General features: G+C 44.7%; 1 protein-coding gene across 1 annotated transcript in view; it reads right to left on the bottom strand.

Annotated features, from left to right (window-relative positions):
- The window catches only part of TTC7A (tetratricopeptide repeat domain 7A), a 596,795-nt gene that overhangs the window by 456,577 nt on the left and 117,674 nt on the right, over positions 1–22,544 (bottom strand). The gene's annotated exons all lie outside the window — the stretch shown is intronic.

The raw sequence follows: 22,544 nt of genomic DNA, 5'->3' as shown, positions 1-22,544 counted from the left end.
GATATTATTATTATACAGGATTTATATAGCGCCAACAATTTGTGCAGTGCTTTACAGCATGAGAGCAGACATTACAGTTACAATACAAGTCAATACAGGAGGAATCAGATATAACACCAACATGAAGGAAAAAAAATGTAAAAACAGAATCACTGTGTTGGAAAAAGGATCACCCCCCCCCCCCCCCCTGTGTCAGTATTTTGTTGGACCACATTTTGCTTTAACCACTTGCCTACCGCTCGCCGCAGTTTTTAGGCTGGCTTGGCTGCGCAAATCGATGTAGCCCTAGGTCGGCCGCGCGCGTGGTGCTGGGGGGTGAGCTCGTGCCGCCAGCGACGTGCTCCTGCCACCACTAAACAGCGGGAATGCCGATCCACGGGACCAGCGGCCGCTATTGCCGCTGGGCACCCGCGATCGCTCCCCGCTGAGAGAGAAGGACGGTCAGCTGTTGTAAACACAGCTGACCGTTCTTCTCCCTGGAATGATCACAGAGCGCCTGTGATCCTTCTATATAGGATCACAGGTCTCTATGGTCATTTCACAAGCCCCGCCCCCATACAGTTAGAATCACTCCCCTAGGCTCACATTTAACCCATTGATCACCCACAATGTTAACCCCTTCCCTGCCAGTGTCATTATTAAAGTAACGGTGCATATTTTTAGCACTGATTACTGTAGTAATGTCACTGGTACCCCCAAAAGTGTCAGAAATGTCAGTTAGGGGTCCAAATCTGTCCGCCGCAATGTCGCAATCCTGCAAAAAATAGCAGATCACCGCCATTACTAGTAAAAAAAAAACAATAAAAATTACAAATCTTTCCCGTAGTTAGATGCGATAACTTTTGCGCAAACCAATCAAAATACGCTTATTGCAATTTTTTTTACCAAAAATATGTAGCAGAAAACAAATTGGCCTAAAATTTTAAAAATGTTGATTTTTAAAAAATTTTTTGGGGAATGTCATATAAAAGAATGTGAAAAATATTGTTTTTTTTTTTTTTCCAAAATTGTCGCTATTTTTTGATTATAGCGCAAAAAATAAAAATCGCACGGGTGATCAAATACCACCAAAAGAAAGCTGTATTTGTGGGAAAAAAGGACATCAATTTTATTTGGGTACGGCGTCGCACAACTACACAATCCTCCGTTAAATTAACGCAGTGCCGAATTGCAACATATGGCCTGGTCATTAAGGGGGAAAATCTTCCGGTCCAGAAGTGGTTAAGTGGTTAACATGTCCATTTTGCCATTTTTTTTGCAAAAGGAAGCCTTTTATTCTGGAAAAATAAACAAGAAAAACGATTGGCTGCTGTGGGCAGCAGCTATTTTTGCTTTAGGCTTTTCATTGGGAGAAAAATAAACTTAACACATTTTGTAGCTAAGCCTTAACAACTACGCAAGTATCACTGGCACAAAAAAAAAAAAAAAGTAATGAAGGATGTTTACAACCCATTGGGAGTTATTTACTGAGCATATGGCAGAGAGGATAGGATATATTTAAACCTTAAAATGATATAGCTCAGAATGCGTTGTGGGTTCTGTGCATCATGACATGGGCAAAGGTTGCCCTCTTGTGTTCACTTTTAGTATTGAAGTTTGGTCATTTGAAAGATCAAGCCATGACCAAGTGCATTACAACTATCATTTTCTGCAGCAAGATCAAAGAAGTGAGGCTAACTTACGTCACACTTGGAATCCTTTACTGGCAATGATTCCCAAGAGACGGGATCACTATAGATCAGCGGTTCCCAACCTAGGGTACACACAACCCCATGGGGTACTTGGCATCACATTTTTGGAATATTTATGTGATGGCAGAAAAAGGCTGCATTGGTGGGGAGTCAGGAACCTAATTCTGTCCATTTGGTCCTCTGAGTAAAAGGTAGTGAAAGGGCAAAGTCATGGACTAATCCTGCAGCTGAATTTTCCTATACTCACTCATCATATAGTTCTGGCCGCCTGCACTTCAATTCCTTCCCGGTGGAGAGACAAGTCTCTGTCTTTATCAAAAGCGGATGCTGCTTTCTGCAATCTGGAGGAAGCAGGGTAGAACAGGCCTGAGTCCTGATCCACACAAAAATCCACTTGACCCACCTCTCCTGAGGGTCGCACTGGTCCCCATTCCGTTAAGATGCCTCCATTAGATGAATCGTACTCCAATATGAAGCATCGATTCACTACACTCTCCACAGATCACTGAAGGCACTGCAATAGCCCTCCCTGAACTGAAACATATGGATGGGTCACTAGATTGTACCCTTATGGGTCACCAGACTGTACCCTTATGGGTCACCAGACTGTACCCTTGCTCCACCTGCATCCTCCATGGTCCAGACACTCATCATTGAGGGATGCCTAGCCCTTTAAACGACAGTGGCTCCAAAACCCCAGGGGGAGCTCCAGATCCAGGGAGAGCCACCTGACTGTACCCTAGCTCCATGTGCATCCTCCATGGCTCAGACACCCATCATGGAGATCCTTAGCCTTGTAATCCACAGCAACCCCAAGACCCCAGAGGAGCCCTAGATCTAGGAAGAGCCACCTGACTGTACCCTAGCTTCATCTGTATCCTCTATGGCCCAGACATCCATCATGGAAAGATGCTTTGGCCTTCTTACCCATAGTAACCCCAAAACCCTTGAGGAGCCCCAAAAACCAGGGAGAGCCACCTGAGTGTACCCTGCTCCATCTGCATTCTCCAAAGCCCAGACAACCATCAATGAGGGATGCCTAGCCTCTAATCTACAGTGGCTCTTAAACCCCACGGGGAGCTCCAGATCCAGGGAGAGCCACCTGACTGTACCCTAGCTCCATGTGCATCCTCCATTGCACAGACACATCATAGAGAGATCCCTAGCCTTCTAATCCACAGTGGCTCTTAAACCCCAGGGGGAGCTCCAGATCCAGGGAGAGCCACCTGACTGTACCCTAGCTCCATGTGCATCCTCCATGGCACAGACACATCATAGAGAGATCCCTAGCCTTCTAATCCACAGTGACCCCAAAACCTCAGAGGAGCCCCAGATCCAGGAGAACCACCTGACTGTACCCTAGCTTCATCTGCATCCTCCATGGCCAGACATCCATCATGGAGATATGCTTGGCCTTATAATCCATAGTAACCCCAAAACCCTTGAGGAGCCCCAGAACCAGGGAGAGCCACCAGACTGTACCCCTGCTCCACCTGCATCCTCGATAGCCCAGGCACTCACTATAGAGGCATGCCTAGTCCTCTAACCTACAGTGGCTCCAAAACCCCAGGGGGAGCTCCAGATCCAGGGAGAGACACCTGACTGTACTATAGCTACATGTGCATCCTCTATGGCTCAGACACCGATCATGGAGATCCTTAGCCTTCTAATCCACAGCGACTCAAAACCCCAGCGGAGCCCCAGATCTAGGAAGAGCCACCGAACTGTACCCTAGCTCCATCTGCATCCTCTATGGTCCAGACAACCATAATGGAAAGACGCTTTGGCCTTATAACCCATAGTAACCCCAAAATCCTTGAGGAGCCCCAAAACCAGGGAGAGTCCCCCTGCTCCATCTGCATTCTCCAAAGCCCAGACACCCATCAATGAGGGATGCCTAGCCTCTAATCTACAGTGTCTCTTAAACCCCACGGGGAGCTCCAGATCCAGGGAGATCCACCTGACTGTACCCTAGCTCCATGTGCATCCTCCATGGCCAGACACCCATCATGGAGATATGCTTGGCCTTCTAATCCATAGTAACCCCAAACGCCCAGAGGAGCCCCAGATCCAGGAAAACCACCTGACTGTACCCTAGCTTCATCTGCATCCTCCATGGCCAGACACCCATCATGGAGATATGCTTGGCCTTCTAATCCATAGTAACCCCAAAACCCTTGAGGAGCCCCAGAACCAGGGAGAGCCACCAGACTGTACGCCTGCTCCACCTGCATCCTCCATAGCCCAGGCACTCACTATTGAGGCAGGCCTAGCCCTCTAACCTACAGTGGCGCCAACACCCCATGGGGAGCCCAGATCCAGGGAGAGCCACCAGACTGTACCCGAGCTCCATGTGCATCCTCCATGGCCCACACACCCATCTTGGAGGGACCTTCACTCAAAAAAAACTCTTACACTTTTTAAAGTTTTATGAAATGTATAAAACCTCATTTTGCGGTGCAGCCCTCCATTTTCTGGGTCCTCACCTAGGTGAGGATGATGTAGAGATCCCTCCAAGTCACTCATCCCAGGAGGCAGTGGTTAAGTGAGGGGAACATGTGAGTCCTGCACATGTGCAGAAATACCACAGAGCTTTGCCAAGTCTCAAATACATGGAACCAATGGCATGCCTGTTTGGGGGGGGCGGGAGGATCCCACATATGTGCAGACATGCTGCTGGTCTCCTCTTAGTATTTGGGATCTGACAGAGACTTTGGACATGTCTGTATATACACAGGATTCCTGTGCACATGCCGCAGGTCTCTGCCAGGTTCCAAATACAAAATAATGCCATCATGATTGAGCATATGCAGAATATGCTACGCATGTGCAAATCTGCTGCTGGTTTCATGTATCTGGGAACTGACAGAGACCTTGGACATGTCTGCGCATGTTCACTATTGCCACGCATGTGCAGACATACCATAGATCTCAGATAGATCCTAAATACATTAAACCAGTGGCATGTCTGTGCATGTGTAGGGGATCCTGTACCAACACAGACATGCCACCGATCTCTTCAAAGTATTCTGGAATATGACAGGGACCTTGGACATATCTGTGCATTGGCATCATCCCCATGCAAGTGCAGGCATACCGCAGGTCTCAGATAGGTCCCAAATACATGAAACCAGTGGCATATCTGTGCACGTGCAGAGGAATCCCATACACGTGCAGACATACTGCAGGCCTCAGCCAGGTCCCAAATAAATGAAACTAGCGGCATATCTGTGCATGTGCAGAGGGATCCCCTACTCGTGCAGCCATGCCCACTGGACTCTTTAAAGTGTTTATGACATGACAGGGAACTTGAACATACACTATATTGCCAAAGTATTGGGACGCCTGTCTTTACACACACATGAACTTTAATGGCTTCCCAGTCTTAGTCCGTAGGGTTCAATATTGAGTTGGCCCACCCTTTGCAGCTTTAACAGCTTCAACTCTTCTGGGAAGGCTGTCCACAAGGTTTAGGAGTGTGTCTATGGGAATGTTTGACCATTCTTCTAGAAGCGCATTTGTGAGGTCAGACACTGGTGGTGAATGAAAATGCTTGGCTCGCAGTCTCTGCTCTAATTCAACCCCAAAGGTGTTCTATCGGGTTGAGGTCTGGGCTCTGTGCAGGCCAGTCAAGTTCCCCCACCCTCCACACTATATTGCCAAAAGTACTGGGCCACCACTCAAAATCATTTGGTGGAGGGGGGATTATGGTGTGAGGTTGTTTTTCAGGGGTTGGGCTTGGCCCCTTAGTTCCAGTGAAGGGAACTCTTAGGGCATCAACATACCAAGACATTTTGTACAATTTCATGCTCCCAACTTTGTGGGAACAGTTTGGGGATGGCCCCTTCCTGATCCAACATGACTGTGCACCAGTGCACAAAGCAAGGTCCATAAATACATGGATGAGCGAGGTGTAACATCCCTAAACATGTGCACACATACCTCAAATCGCAGTATGATGCACAATACATTAACCACTTGCCGAGCGCCGCAAGTACATATACTTATATACGTCACTAGCCTGTGAGGCTCTGGGGAGCAATCGGTCATGGACCCCCCTGCGCGTGTGACCGGCGGAACCGATGTGCGGCGGTCACTCGGCGATCTTTGGTGCAGAGGGAGAAAGGCAGGCGGCTAGTGTAAACAAGCCGCCTGTAATTCTCCCCTGTTTAGAAACAATGATCACACGGTTCTACTATGTAGGACCGTTGATCAGTGTTCCTACAGCTCAAGCCACAGCCAATCACAGTTAGAATCACGCCCCTAGGGACACACACAGCCCCTCCCTCTCAAATAAAGTTAACCCCTTCACTGCCAGTGTAATTTTACAGTAACAGTGCAGATGTATAGCACTGATTACTGTAGTAATGTCACTGGTAGCCCCAAAAGTGTCAAAAATGTCAGCCAAGGGTCCGATCTGTCCGCTGCAATGTCGCAGTACCGCAAAAAAAAAAAAAACGCAGATCGCCGCCATTACGCGTAAAAAAAAAAAAACAAGAAAAATGACAAAAATCTTTCCCTTTGTTTAGTAAACGCGATAACTTTTGCGCAAACCAATCAAAATACGCTTTTTGCGATTTTTTTTTATAAAATATATGTAGCATAAAACAAATTGGCCGAAAATGTAAAAAAATTTTGATTTTTACATTTTTTGGGGGGGAATTTCATATAAAAAAATGTGAAAAATATTGTTATTTTTGCAAAATTGATGCTCTTTTTTTGTTTATAGCGCATGATCAAAAAATCGCACAGGTGATCAAATATCACCAAAAGAAAGCTCTGTTTGTGGGAAAAAAAGGACGCCAAATTTGTTTAGGTACAACGTCGCACGACCGCGCAATTGTCCGTTAAAGTCACGCAGTGCCGAATCGCAAAATACCCCCTGGTCCGGAAGGGGGTAAAATCTTCCGGGACTTAAGTGGTTAAACCAGTGGCATGTCTGTGCACATACGGGAGATCCTGCATATGTGCAGACATGCTGCTAGTCTCTACCAAGTATTGCGGACCTGGCAGAGGCCTTGGACATGTATGCACACGTGCAGATATATTGCAGGTCTAAGCTAGGTATCAAATTGATGAAACCAGCTGCAGTCTTGCTGGAGTCCTTGGACATGTCTGTGAACTTGCAGGATATTTCAATATAGTGACGCAGAGCAGCGCAAGGAGAACTGAGGTGTAAGGAAGACAACGATGGACTCCATGCACTAGACCTAGGTAGGGCAAAGTTTCTCTTTAATAGTAATAATATGCTCCTCCATTCTCCTATTAAAGTCTACTATACAGTATAGATCCTTCCATGTTCCTCACATCCACTTTTTCTGCTCTGTTTCCCAATACATATTATACAGTGCTTCCGGAAAGTATTCACAGCGCTTCACTTTTTCCACATTTTGTTATGTTACAGTCTTATTCCAAAATGGGTTAAATTCATTTTTTTCCCAAAATTCTACAAACAAATACCCCATAATGACAAAGCAAAAGAGTTTATTTAAAATCTTTGCAAATTTATTAAAAATAAAAAACAAACAAAAAATCCCATGTACATAAGTATTCACAACCTTTGCTCAATACTGTCTCAACTTTTAATGTAAGTGGATATTATGCAATAAATGTGAAACCTCTGTATACTACACAATGGGAGTGTATCTTTTATACTGAGGGGACATAGAGGAAAAGAAGTCCAGACAAAGCCATCTCAGTGAGGAGAGAGGAGAGTAGGAGATTGAACAGACGAGGAGCCTGGAAATAACCCCAGCAGAGGAGGGCAATTTTAGACCTGGAAACAGATCTAAACTGGAGGTGAGCGCAGTGGTGAAAGGTGGTGGGAGTCACTGTATAATTGTATTACCTGAAATCCATAAGGGCTCTTTCACACAGGCGTTCCTTTTTTTTTGCCGATCAGGTCCTTTTTTTTTTTTTTTGTAACGGACACGGATGACACTTGTGTCATCCGGTCCGTATGTCCGTTTTTCATCCCATCCGTTTGCGGATGAAAAACTGACATAATGCATGTCTATGTAAATACGGATGTCTGCGGATGACACCACTGACATCCGTTTTTACTTCAGTTCCGTTTTTTGAAAGGATGAAAAAATAGGGTTCTCCTCCGTTCAAAAAAACTGAACTGAACTGACAAAAAACGGATGTCAGAGGATGATCATCCGATGACATCCGTATTTACATAGAGATACATTATGTCCGTTTTTCATCCGCAAACGGATGGGATGAAAAACGGACATACGGAACGCCCGTGTGAAAGAGCCCTAAGGCTCCTTTCACACGGTCCGCCTCCGCAGGCGGATCCGTGTTGCTCAGCGGGGATCGATCCGCGATCCCCGCTGAGCCGGGCGGATGACAGCTCCGTCTCCGCTTGCAGAGCGGAGAGGGAGGTGTCTCAGCACCGGCTGCCCTCTATGGGGGATCGGAGGAGAGCGGACCGCTTGTCCGCTCTCATCAGATCCGCTCCGCTCCGATTACTGAACGGATGGAAAAATAGGGTTTCCATCCGTCCAGATTTCAGCACAGGATCGGATGCGGATGGCAGCGGGTGTCAGCGGAGGTGACCTCCGCTGACACCCGCTGCCCCATAGAGCTGCATGGAGGATCCGATCAGATCCGCCTAAAAAACTGACAGGCGGATCTGATCGGACCGCCCGTGTGAAAGAGCCCTAAGGGTGAAGGTGGAAAAACTGAGGGATATGAGAAAAATATTTGAAAGAAGAAAAGCACTGCTAATTGAACTATAATCATTTCAGACTGTCACATTTGTTTTTCTTTATTTTATTGTACACAAGAATGTTTGTCACTGAATATTGATAGCAGTTTTGTGGTTTGAAAGTAAGGTTTTGGTTTAAACACACGGATAGGCGTTTCTGATTTTATTTAGTTTGCAGTTGTGGGAACACAATTATTTGGTTGGAGCCATCAGACACCAGTTAGAAGTGAGGGACACATTAGGTTAGGGAGTGCGGGATAATACACACCTGTTTTTTTTATCTACTGTAGGGATGGTATTGGACAGGTGATGAGTGGTCGTGGCGTGCTGACGTCACCGGAGTGAGACGAAGGACGGGCGGAAGAGCCGACTGGCCGGCGGCTCGAGTATGTGGCTATACATTACTTTTGTTTGTAAGTGAAATTTTTAACTATTTTAATAAACTTCATACAGTTTTACGCTATGAGGCCATTTAAATTTTCCACATGACACTGCAATATTCGTTGGTGGATGCCCTCAATCACCTGTGACCATTTGTTCTGATGGCACAACTTTCTATCTAAGTGATCTGGATGAATTTTGGAGATACATCCCTGGATTACTCCAAGTGTTTCCTGAGTGATATTCTTTGGCTTGGTTTATATCTGTCTCTGGTAAGCAGTTTATACCACTGGTGGCAGATACTGCACATTTGGCGAATCATTGATTAACTCCATCCACGGTTTCTTGGGAATCTTCTGGATAATTTTTGGAGAGACTTTATTTGTCATTTTTCATATGTTTATCTCACTTTGGACATTCATGCATTTTGTTTAATACATGTATTTTTTTTTAACACTGTACACTGTTTTGGGTGACATATATATATTTGTCATCTCTAATATACACAGCGCAGCTTGTTTACTTATATTTTATAGGTGATGAGCGGTGCCTGGTTTCCTCCACACATGGCGCTTGCCATTCAGGCCAAAGAGTTCAATCTTGGTTTCATCAGACCAGAGAATTTTGTTTCTCATGGTCTGAGAGTCCTTCAAGTGCCTTTTGGCAAATTCCATGTGCCTTTTACTGAGGAGTGGCTTCCTTCTGGCCACTCTACCATACAGGCCTGATTGGTGGAGTGCTGCAGAGATGGTTATTCTCCTGGAAGGTTCTCCTCTCTCCACAGAGAAACACTGGAACTCTGTCAGAGTGACCTTCGGGTCCTCGGTCACCTCCCTGACTAAAGCCTGGTACACACGCAACGAATTTCCGCCGACCGGTCGTCCGTCTTTTGTCCAGAGTGGTGTCTGTTGGTTGGAATGTGCTCTAGACTGCACACGAATTTTCCCGTACGACAGAATTCTACTTCAGAAGTGATGTCATGTGTTGGATTGCTTTGTATGTGTTCTTTCATCTCTGAGCATGCCTAGTCTTGCTCATAAGATTTTTCCCCATCGAAATCCGTACTAATGAGACGAATATCGGACGCGTGTTGACGGACGACAAAAATTATATAGCCTGCACACCAGGATTTTTTCTGCTGAAAAGTCGGAGTCGGTTGTTGGAAGCACCATACTAACAATCCGAAAATCAGCAGATCGGTCGTCGGACGAAATTTCCTGGCCGAATTTCTTATTGTGTGTACGGGGCTTAAGTCCCTTCTCCCCCGATCGCTCAGTTTAGCTGGGGGGCCCGCTCTAGGAAGAGTCCTGGTGGTTACAAACTTCTTCCATTTACGGATGATGGAGACCACTGTGCTCATTGGGACCTTCAATGCTGCAGAAATTATTCTGTACCCTTCCCCAGATCTGTGCCTTGATACAATCCTGTCTTGGAAGTCTACAGACAATTCCTTGGGACATCATGGCTTGGTTTGTGCTCTGACATGCACTGTTAACTGTAGGACCTTATATAGACAGGTGTGTGCCTTTCCAAATCATGTCCAATCAACTGAATTTACCACAAGTGGACTCCAATCAAATTGTAGAACTATCTCAAGGATGATCAGTGGAAACAGGATGCACCTGAGCTCAATTTTAAGTGTAATGGCAAAGCTGTGAATACTTATGTACATGTGATTTTTTTTTCGTTTTTTATTTTAAAAAAATTTGCAAATGTTTAAAACAAACTTCACGTTGTCATTGTGGGGTATTGTTTGTAGAATTTTGAGGGAAATAATAAATTGAACCCATTTTGGAAGAAGGATGTAACATAACAAAATGTGGAAAAAGTAAAGCGCTGGGAATTTTTTCCAGATGCACTGTAAAGAGACTGGCAGCATTAGAGCAGAATTCAGCCACGTCCCACAGCCAGGGGCTCCAGGCTGCATCTTATTTATAAATGTGGTCATGCTTCATTCATTAAGAAAAATGGAGTGTGATGTCATTGAATCACATGTTGTTGCTTGCTATGTTGACATTGAACATTTAATTGAGTTGTGGAAGTGCCCAAAATCACAGATAGTCCAATCTTCACTTCTGTGCTTTAGGCCTATTTTCCTGCACCCTTGGGCTCATTCACAAATGTGGTTTTGAGGGGCAGTAAAACCCTATGGTTAAGCTCCATTTTTACCACCACCCCAACTGCTCCTAATTTAGCTGCAGAGGCAGCGGCCAGGGGTGTACACATGGGGAAAAAATGGCTACTGTTCAGGACACGCAGTGCTTTAGCAAACCATCAGGGGTTGGGTCTACTTTTTGAGCTTTGAAGCCCAACTCCAGGAAAATATAGTCCCACTGCAAGATCATTTTTCAGATGCCTGGACCTGAGCGTCAAAGTGGTATTCAATTTTATTTAATTTTTGTTTTGGTATTTATTTTACATTTTTTTTAAATTAATTTTTAACCACTTTACCACCGGAGGATTTTGCTGTCTTACGTCCAGGCCACTTTTTGCGATTCGGCGCTGTGCGACTTTAACTGACAATTGCGCGGTCGTACGACGCCGTACCCAAACGAAATTTACGTCCTTTTTTCCCACAAACAGAGCTTTCTTTTGGTGGTATTTGATCACCTGTGCGATTTTAACTTTTTGCGCTATAAACAAAGAGCGTTTATTTTGAAAAAATAACAATATTTTTCACATTTTTCTATATGAAATTCCCCCCAAAAAAATGTAAAAATCAAATTTTTTAAAAAATTTTGGCCAATTTGTTTTCTGCTACCTATGTTTGGTAAAAAAAAAAAAATCACAATAAGCGTATTTTGATTGGTTTGCGCAAAAGTTATTGCGTTTACTAACTAAGGGAAAGATTTCTGTCATTTTTGGTGTTTTTTTTTAACGAGTAATGGCGGCGTTCTGCGATTTTTTTTTTGCGGGACTGCGACATTGCGGCGGACGGATCGGACCCTTGACTGACATTTTTGACACTTTTGGGGGTACCAGTGACATTACTGCAGTAATCAGTGCTATATTTATGCACTGTTACTGTAAAAATGACACTGGCAGGGAAGGGGTTAATTTTATTGGAGAGGGAGGGGTTAATGTATGCCTGGTGCTTACTGACGTGTTTGGGGGGAGGTGACTGAGTGACACAGGGACAGATCGCATGTTCAGCTATGCTGAACCCTGCAATCTGACCCTGTCTGTCACTTAGGAGATCCGCCCTCTTTGTTTACACAAGTGGGCGGATCTCCACACTCGATTCCCCGACGATCGGGGAAGAGCAGCGGTGATCGCCGCCGCTCCTCCCCTGGCCCGACTCCCGCTGTGACTGAAAACAGTGGGAGCGCATTTCCGGCGGCGCGCGAGCGCCGCCTACAGGGGGGGGGAGGGGAGTCCAGCGACGTAGGTGTACGTTGCTGGACGATAACGAGCCACATTGCTGCAGTAGCAGCAATGCGAGCAGACGTCAAGTTGTTAATTTTGTCCTACAGGTAAACTTATAATAAGGCTTACCTTGAGGCACTGTAAATATCTCCCAAACTTGCAGCATTCAGGAGATATTCACATTGGGCCCAGCCAATGACATCACAGTGTGCTCTGCACTGAGCATGCCCTGAATGCAGAGAGCGCCATCCTGTGATAGTGACCCCTGTGCGCATGCGCGGTAATGATGTCCTCGCGGCCCGGCCATTCAGACGTTTGGAGGGCATGAACCCAGAAGGAAGAGTGGGCAAAGATGGAAGCCCCAGGAGCGGTGACAGCGCATCGCTGGAGGGCTCCATTTGAAGGGTAAGTCTGTCATAATGTGCTAACAAGTGGTGCATACTAGCAAGTTGTGGCATTAACCTGGTAGGGGGCTCAAAAAAAAAATGGTGTTGTTTTCTATGGCTTTAACAACTTGAGATCCACCCTATAGCAGTTTTACTGCTACAGGGCGGCACCTCTGCGCCAGATTACATATATATGTGTAAAACGGCTCTTCCGGGTAGGTGCCACCAGCGACTCACTCCCACTGTGATCACACACAGCGAGTGGCAGGTACAGTGGACCAATCATTGAGCAGAGAGGCAGAACGACGGTCTGACAAAAGGGAAGAGATGACATTTGTGTCTCTGCAAAGCAGGGAATAAATTCCATCTCTTTCCCTAGTAAAAGAACCTCACACAGTACAGTAAAACACTGGTTAAGCACACATTTAACCCTTTGATAGCCCTTGCCAGTGTCATTAGTACAGTGACAGTGCATATTTTTAGCACTGACCACTGTATTAGTGTCACCGGTTCCCGACAAGTGTCAGTTAGTGTCAGAATGTCCGCTGCAATATCACAGTCCCCCTATAAGTTGCTGATCGCCGCCTTTACTAGTAAAATAAAAAATAAATAAATAAAAATATTCTATAGTTTGTGGACCCTATAACTTTTAAGCAAACCGATCAATATACGCTTATTGGGATTTTTTTTGCCAAAAATATGTAGCAGAATACATATTGGCCTAAATTGATGAAGAAATCAGACATTTTTTTTTTTTTATTGGATATGTTTTATAGCAGAAAGTAAAAAATATTTTTTCCTTCAGAATTGTCGCTCTTTTTTTGTTTATAGCGCAAAAAATAAAAACCGCAGAGGTGATCAAATACCATCAAAAGAAAGCTCTATTTGTGGGAAAAAGACATAAATCGTATTTGTGTACAGCGTCGCATGACCGCACAACTGTTAGTTAAGGTAACGCAGTGCTGTATCGCAAGGAAATGTCCTGGTCTTCCGGAGGTCAAGTGGTTAAAATATGTGCTCACTTACCTATGTAAGCACTGTGGAGTAATTAATCCTTAAGTTCACAGCAGGGAGCGATTGCTGAGTTCTGGTAGAACCCTTGATGATTCTAGTACAATTTTGGTAGTTATCTATTACAATTGCAAATGTAGCACCCTCCTAGGCAGGGCTAGATAAAAGCATTGTTTGCTCCATCTGCTTATCAGGGGAGCCTGATCAGTAGTTTTGCCTGTTCCATGTGTCCATGTGTGATTCATCTGGTCTGAGGGAGTGTCCCCACTGTATCCAATAGGGGAGCCTGTTGGACAGTGGAGGAAACCCAGTCAGTGATGCACAGGCTTTTGTGACTGTCTCAGTGGAAGGGCACAACAGTGGTGCATCCTGGGATAGGTCATAAAAGCCGGGGGCCCATGTGACAGTGCGTCTTTGGGCGGGAAGCCAGGTCCCAGGAGGAGGGTGACGTTGGTCTCTCCTCCTGTCAGCAAGGAAGGTGGTCACAGGCAGTTGGCCTAGTGGACCGAGTGTGTGATGCTGAGCCAGGAGGTCCAGGATACCGACAAGCGGAGCTGAAGGCAGAGCAGGGAAAAACAGTGTCCGTGAGTATCGGGAAGCTTGCCAGGGGTCTGCCCAGGAAGGGGACCGCTCCAGTGGAGAGTCAGTGGACAAGGGTTAGCATGTATGGGAAGTGAGAAAGGGGGTGCCAGGTTAGGACCCTGAAGAGGAATTCATTCAGGAACACATCTTTTACCTCACTTCAGTGGCAAGGTGAAGCAGCGGCCTTGCTGCACACGCTACAGTCAGTTGTCCTCAGAATTTGTGCATAGTTCAAGTTGGAACATCCCACTCATCCCTTCTCCCATCCAAGTTCTAAAATAAAACACAAAAAGCCAAATCCCCTGGACTGTTCATTGTCTGAGCCAAGTCTTAAAGTGAAAGGTTTTACAGACTGTTGCTATGGGTAACCCAGGGAAATCCACACTTAGCAGCTCCCTAGGGGGTAGTGCTACACAAATTTAATTGATTTGCCTGATTATAGTAAATGATTTAACCACCTGCCGACCGCCGCAAGTACATATACTGCGGCGGTCAGCCCTGGCCAGGCAAAGTGACGTATATATACGTCACTAGCCTGTCACCGGCTTGTGAGCCAATAGCGGGTGAGCGCGCGCCCGCTGAGGTGCGCGCCCGCCCCGGCTCGTTCCCTAAGAAGTCAGTGCGTGTGACCGGCGGACCCGATGTCCGCCGGTCACTCGCGATCGTTCGCCGGGAAGGGAGAAAGGCAGGCGGCTAATGTAAACAAGCCGCCTGTCATTCTCCCCTGTGTAAAAATGGAGATCAGACGGTTCTACTATGTAGGACCGTTGATCTCTGTTTTTACACTAGTAGCCATGTCCCATCAGAGTTAGAAACACGCCCCTAGGACACACTTAACCCCTCCCTCTCCAATACAGTTAACCCCTTCCCTGCCAGTGTCATTTTTACAGTAACAGTGCATATGTATAGCACTGATTACTGTAGAAATGTCACTGGTAACCCCAAAAGTGTCAAAAATGTCAGTCAAGGGTCCGATCTGTCCGCGCAATGTCGCAGTCCCACAAAAAAAAAAAAAAAAAAAAAATCGCAGATCACGGCCATTACTCGTTAAAAAAAAAACAACAAAAATGACAAAAATCCTTCCCTTAGTTAGTAAACGCAATAACTTTTGCGCAAACCAATCAAAATACGCTTTTTGCAATTTTTTTTTTTACCAAACATATGTAGCATGAAACAAATTGGCCTAAAATGTTAAAAAATTTGATTTTTACATTTTTTTTTTTGGGGAATTTCATATAAAAAAATGTGAAAAATATTGTTATTTTTGCAAAATTGATGCTCTTTTTTTGTTTATAGCGGGTGATCAAAAAATCGCACAGGTGATCAAATACCACCAAAAGAAAGCTCTGTTTGTGGGGAAAAAAAGGACGTCAAATTCGTTTAGGTACAGCGTCGCACGACCACGCAATTGTCCGTTAAAGTCACGCAGTGCCGAATAGCAAAATAGGCCCTGGTCAGGTAGGGGGCAAAATCTTCCGGGGCTTAAGTGGTTAAGGGGCGTTTGAAGTGCAATTGTTCCTCTAGTGCAGTTTTGAAGCCGAGATATTTCACCGTCACCTGAACCCCGCACGTGATGCAACTGGAGAGTTTATCAATTTATGTCAGCAGAACCAAACTCCACTGACCTCTCCAGTCTCCTTGTTTCAATCTCTCTTGTCATAGAGTAAATAGGTGACCATCTATCACCGTACGCTATAACATAGAAGGTAATTGTATTTCCACCAACTTCAGCCCTTTTTCACTCATCTTTTAGCTGACCGCAAGTGTTTTAACTTGATTTGGTGCCACTAATGCATAACGGTGGGCCGGCATAACTAGATTAGTTCATTGTGAAGTTTGCTGCAATTACTAGATGTTCTAGAATGTTCCACTGCAGCTAATAAGTCCGACCCCAGCATTCGGGTATTGATTTTTCTTGTACAGGTGAAAGGACAACATTTTATCTTTCAATAAATAGGAAGTAAGAATGGTCTTGCCTTTTAAAGCTTAGCCATACACCATTCGATTTTTCAATGAGCTTCAACATTCGTATGGCTCCCTCCATAATTACAGTGGAGAAGAAAAAGCACAAAGGGACAGAAATTTGGATTTTGAAGCATTACCTGGTGAAAATAAAGGAAAAAAATGGCTGAAAAATGCAGCCATCTCCTCTAAGGACTGCTAAGCTAAAATATATAGTATCAGGAAAACTCCCCACTGCTAGGCCCTGGGTAACTATATTCCCATGCTGGACAAAGGCCCATACAAGTGTAGCACCGCCCCCTTGGGAGCTGCTGAGTGTGGATTCCCCTGGGTTACCCATAGCAACAGTCTGTTAACCACTTAAGCCCCGGAAGATTTTACCCCCTTCCTGACCAGGGGTTTTTTTTGCGATTTTTTTACTGCGTGACTTTAACGGACAATTGCGCGGTCGTGCGACGCTGTACCTAAACGAATTTCATGTCCTTTTTTTCCCACAAACAGAGCTTTCTTTTGGTGGTTTTGATCACCTGTGTGATTTTTTGATCATGCGCTATAAACAAAAAAAGAGCGTAAATTTTGCAAAAATAACAATATTTTTCAAATTTTTTATATGAAATTCCCCAAAAAAATGTAAAAATCAAAATTTTTTAACATTTTCGGCCAATTTGTTTTATGCTACATATGTTTGGTAAAAAAAAAAAAATTGCAAAAAGCGTATTTTGATTGGTTTGCGCAAAAGTTATCGCGTTTACTAAGGGAAAGATTTTTGTCATTTTTGGTGTTTTTTTTTTTTTTTAACGAGTAATGGCGGCGATCTGCGATTTTTTTTTGCGGGACTGCGACATTGGGGCGGACAGATCGGACCCTTGACTGACATTTTTGACACTTTTGGGGTTACCAGTGACATTACTGTAGTAATCAGTGCTATACATATGCACTGTAAAAATGACACTGGCAGGGAAGGGGTTAACTGTATTGGAGAGGGAGGGGTTAAATGTGTCCTAGGGGCGTGTTTCTAACTGTAGTGGGACATGGTTACTACTGTAAAAACAGAGATCAACGGTCCTACATAGTAGAACCATCTGATCTCCATTTTTACACAGAGGAGAATGACAGGCGGCTTGTTTACATTAGCCGCCTGCCTTTCTCCCTCTCTACTGACGATCGCAGTGTGACCGGAGGACATCAGGTCCGCCGGTCACACGCACGGACTCTTTAGTGAACGAGCTGGGGCGGGCGCGCGCCTCAGCGGGTGCGCACTCGCCCGCTATTGGCTCACAAGCCGGTGACAGGCTAGTGACGTATATATACGTCACTTTGCCTGGCCGGGGCTGACCGCCGCAGTATATCTACTTGCGGCGGTCGGCAAGCGGTTAAACTTATCACTTTAAGTCCTTGGCTCCATCAATGAACAGTCCAGGGGATTTGTTTTTTTTTGTATTTTATTGGAACTGGGATGGGGGAAGGGATGAGTGGGATACTCCAACTATGAACTATGCACAATATTGAGGACAACTAGCTGTAGTGTGTGAGGCAAGACCGCTGCTTCACCTTGCCACTGAAGTAAAGAGATAAAAGGTGAACAATGTCTTAGTTTACTCTTGGCACCCCCTTTCTTACTTGCTGTGAATGCTGGCTCCTGTCCACTGACTTTCCCTGGAGTGGTCCCCTTCCTGGGCAGACCCCTGGCAAGCTCCCTTGTACACTGTTATTCCTCAGGTTGCTCTGCCAATTGCTCCACCGTCAGTTGAACTTGAAGATTGAACTTCACCCTCACCGCTAACAAATTTGGTGTTTTTTTATTATTTTATTTCTAGGTTCAAGTATCTTTTTGTGACAGGTACTTAGTCCCACTTCTGTGATTCTCACCTAGGTGACAATACATCAGCTGCATGAATTTTTCTAGCACACGTCCACTGAAATTCCTAAAGAGGTAGTTAAGTCCTATAGGTAAGCCTATAATAGAGCTTACCTGTAGGTAAGGTAAATATTTTGTAAATGTGCACCATTTAGGAGATATTCATATTGGATGCAGCTGGCGACGTCATCGGCACATGCGCACTGAAGGTCCGGCATACCGCGCCGGACCTTCAGAGCACTGTGCCAGAACAGAGGGCTCCCGTGCGCATGCATGGGAGTGATGTCATTGTTGCTCTGGCGACTAACACAGCCAAAGCCCACGAACCTGGAAGAAAGACCTGGGGAAGATGGAAGCCTCGTCAGCAGTGACAGTGCACCATTGGAGGACATCATTGTAAAGTAAGTATTTCATAATGTACTAGTATGTGGTGCATGCTAGCACATTACGGGGGAAAGTTTTTTTTTTTTTTTTTACTGCAGTGGTTTACAACCACTTTAAGCCTGCAATAGATGGACAGAATCTCGGCTGGTTCAACAAGGACTGGCTGAAATCCGATCCATATACTCTATGGGCAGGCTGGTTGTACTAAAGTCGGTCCATCGATTGACTTCGGTACAACCAGCCTGTCGGATTTTTTTCATGCGATCAAGAATCTCCCACCCCCAACCCACCAGCAGAACATAATAACGGATTCCACTATCAACACTGAATATGTTGTTGGGGAAATCGAGCAATTTCACCGCGGGTGGAAGAAAAGAAAATTGCATAATCCAGGGGCGTATCTACTGGGGTTGCAATTGCAACCGGGCCTCATGCTCCAGGGGGCATGTGCGGCTCCCCTGTACACCTGGATAGGAGGGGGGGGGGGGGCAGGGGCTGCATCTAGAGAAATCACTGTCCTCCTTTTTCCTCCTGTAGCTCCAGGAGGAAAATGGAGGAGATTGGTCCCTCTGTATGCTGCCCCCCCCCCACTCCTCCTATCCAGTTCACTTGTGTTCTGCTGTCTCTGGGCCCCTGTGTGCTCCCCTGGTTCCCCCACACTGTGCTCCCTTCCCTCTCTTGCCGGGTGCTGCAGGGGATGTGTTACAATAGAGAACCAGGAAGGGATTGGTAAATATGTAATTTACCAGCTCCTTCCTTTTCTGAACGGACAGAGTATTAGTCAGTGACATTGTAAAAAAAAATTTAAAAAATGATAAAAAATATTACAATTAAAATACCAAAAAATAAAAACTACTGACACCAGTGGGGGAACTTCCAGGATCGCAAAGATCACACTTGCCACCGTGCCCTGGCATTCCACCACCGTGGAGAGGCCCCAAGATGGCAGGAAGGGAGCCCACTGTAGAAATTGTGAAAGGGCCCAGGATCAGTGGGAAGAGCCCCAGGCTTGAAGGTAAGGGCCCCGGCCAGGGGTCCGGGGGACCCTTCATGGTTTCTTGCACTGGGGCCCTAAAGATTCTAGTTACGCCTCTGGCATAATCTATAGGGCTCCTTTATTACTCCTTCCCTGACATGGAACAATTTGCAATTTCTAGGAGAATTTAGGATCCTATATAGGATGCTTTGTAATTTTTCATCCAAGCCCTGATGAAGGGGAATTCTTATAGCAAAAAAATCAGATGCACCTCCAATCTTCCCACTAGGGAGCCGTTACATTCATTTTTCTTGCTGGTTGCAGGTACAACTAAAGCTCCATAGAAACAAATGGCCGAGCCAATGTCAGGGGTATTCTACGGGCACATTCAAAAAGCAGAGGTTAACAACCCCTGGTAATAAAATAGTTAAAAAAAAAGTCTAGGTGTGGTCCTGAATACACACACTCCTTTATAATAAAATTATGTAAAGCATACCAAAATTTCAAAATATTTTAACATGCCCTGCCTGATAATTCAGTACATGTCAGCACAAGAAGAAATACCTGTTTTGTGCTACACTACACGCTCTGATCTAGAAGGATGATTAAAGAAGAGTTAGCAAAATGTTCCCTCTTCCTTAAATGGGTAATCTGGAATGTTACGCATTAAAGCTGAACATCACCTTCTTTCTTGCCATACATTTTAAAAGAGAATGTTTAAGGATTTTTTTTACTCACCATAAAATATTTTTCTGGCCTACAGTTTTTTGTTTTTCAGTGCCCAATCCTCCTGCAGGCAGCAGTATAACCCAAAGATTTAAGACTTCTTGTTTCCCACAATGATGTCCAAGAAAAGAATTTTAAGATAAATACAAAAATTCTAATTTCTTTCTCATCCATTGAGGGATGTAGATTGTATTAAATCTTAGGGTCATAAAAAACTGTCCTACTGAGGAGTGGGAAACAGCAAACTACAGGTAATAGGCACAACATAATGCCTGCAGCTCAAACAGCCATCTGAAAGATCTTACTCTAAAGCCCCGTACACACGCGTCGAAAATTGGCAGGGAATTTTCGTCCAACGTCTGATCTGCCGATTTTCGGCTTGTTAGTATGATGCTTCCGACAACCAACTCCGACTTTTCGCCTGAAAAAAATCTGGTGTGCAGACTATAAAATTTTTGTTGGCCGTCAACATAACGGCCGTTTTTCGTGCAGTCAGTACAGATTTCGACAGGGAAAAATCTGATGAGCAAGTCTGGGCATGCTCAGTGAAGAAAGAACACAAAGAAAGCAAACCAACACATGACATCACTTCTGAAGTAGAATTTTGTTGGCCGAGAAAATTTGTGTGCAGTCTAGGCACATTCCAACCAACACAACACAACTCTGGACAAAAGCCGGACGACCGGTCGGCCGATAATCGTTGCGTGTGTACGGGGCTTAAGATGAGGCAGAACTGTCCACCTGGTAGACGTTAGAGGACATGTGAACAAAAGACCAGGTGACGGCCCTACAAATCTAGGAAAAGGTTGCCTGATGCTGAAAAGCCCAAGAAGTACTCACATTCTGAGTAGAGCGAGTCATAACAAGAAAGGGAGGAACCTGACTATTGAGACCATAAGCTAGGACGATGGTCTGATGGTCTGTTTAGTAATGCTAGAATGGGAAGCCAGAGGTGCCTTTCTGGATCAATCTAGAATAACATAAAGGGAATCAGTCTTCCTGAAAGAAGCAGTGGCTAAAAGACAGACTCAAGCCCCGTACACACGATCAGATTATCGAACGATCTGTCGTCCGTTTTTTGTGGCATGCTAGTCTGATGTGGAAAGTGAAGAGGTTATTTTCATACGAATTTTCCCGTACGACAGAATTCTACTTCAGAGGTGATGTCATGTGTTGGATTGCTTTGTATGTGTTCTTTCATCTCTGAGCATGCCTAGTCTTGCTCGTAAGATTTTTTTCAGACGAAAACTGTAGTAATGAGATGAAAATTGGACGTTTTATTACGGACAACAAAAATGTTATAGCCTGCACATCAGGATTTTGTCAGCCGAAAAGTCGGAGTTGGCTGTCGAAAGCACCATACTAACAATCCGAAAATCGGCAGATCGGTCGTCGGACGAATTTTCCCTTCAGATTTTCTTATCGTGTGTACGGGCCTTCACACATCCCAAACCACATTCAGACAATGGAAGGAAATTAGCTTTTGATAAACCCGGGCCAGACTCAACAACCAGCTATTTCTTCGCACAGAATTCTAACGTTTTTTGACTGATCCGAATTCTAATCGTTCTAAAAAGTTGGAATTCATTGGAAAATTAGTAAATGCAATGAATTTTAACGAAAACGAAATGAAATTTAAGGAAAATGAAACAAAACGAAAGAAATTCCGAATCCAAACTAAATGAATTCCATAACAAAACAAAATTAGTAGCATAACGAATCTATCTGAAACTAAACAAATTTGTCCGTTCTGCACACGTCTAATGTTTACAATGAAGGGCACAAGTCTGTATAGGTTTTCTTCACAGTTTGTCGTGAATATATTGGCTTTTATGGATTGTCACAATGTTTATGTTCATATATACTGTAATTTATGTTGTTTATATGTACACTTACATACACCACTGGTCTACAGGGAGAACGCCTCAGAAATTAAAGCAACTTATTTTAACAGAATTGGGTCACTAATAAAGGAAAATTAGGTCCTGAGTATTACTTGCCTCCAGTTTCCAAGATACAGCTTTAGGTCAAAATTGCATCAAAATATTTCAAAATTACGAGGGGGATGTGTGATTATGCTCCATGTGATATAGCAATAAGAATGGTGCCACACCAATCATTATAAATGTATCTTTGTATGGATACCAATAACATTATAATATTGGTTTTTCATGTAACATTCATGCTCCCTCCACACCTTTGGGACTGTGAAAGGCATGGACTTTTATTCTTGTTTAGCCAATGATGCAGATAAGTTGCACATGTAATGCAACAATAATGAGGGGCCAGACTCTTGTCCTGATCCCCTATTTTGCATCCAAATTATAGGTGGAATCAGTGCTTTAAGTGGCCCAAAAGAGGTGCCGGTACTCTATTATAGCCTATAAATTTTGTCGCCCCCCCACACCCCACATCAGGGTCCCCACAGAGCACCCCCCCTGGCCTGGGCTGGGACTCTGGAGCAGGGGGACTCACTGGTGGTGACTGGTCTGGCTCTGGAGTGGGA

Source organism: Pelophylax lessonae (assembly GCF_965119305.1).
Source record: "Pelophylax lessonae genome assembly, chromosome: 3".
Taxonomy (NCBI): Eukaryota; Metazoa; Chordata; class Amphibia; order Anura; family Ranidae; genus Pelophylax; species Pelophylax lessonae.
The sequence above is the reverse complement of the archived record's forward strand: the minus strand, read 5'-3'. Positions and strand labels throughout refer to the sequence as shown.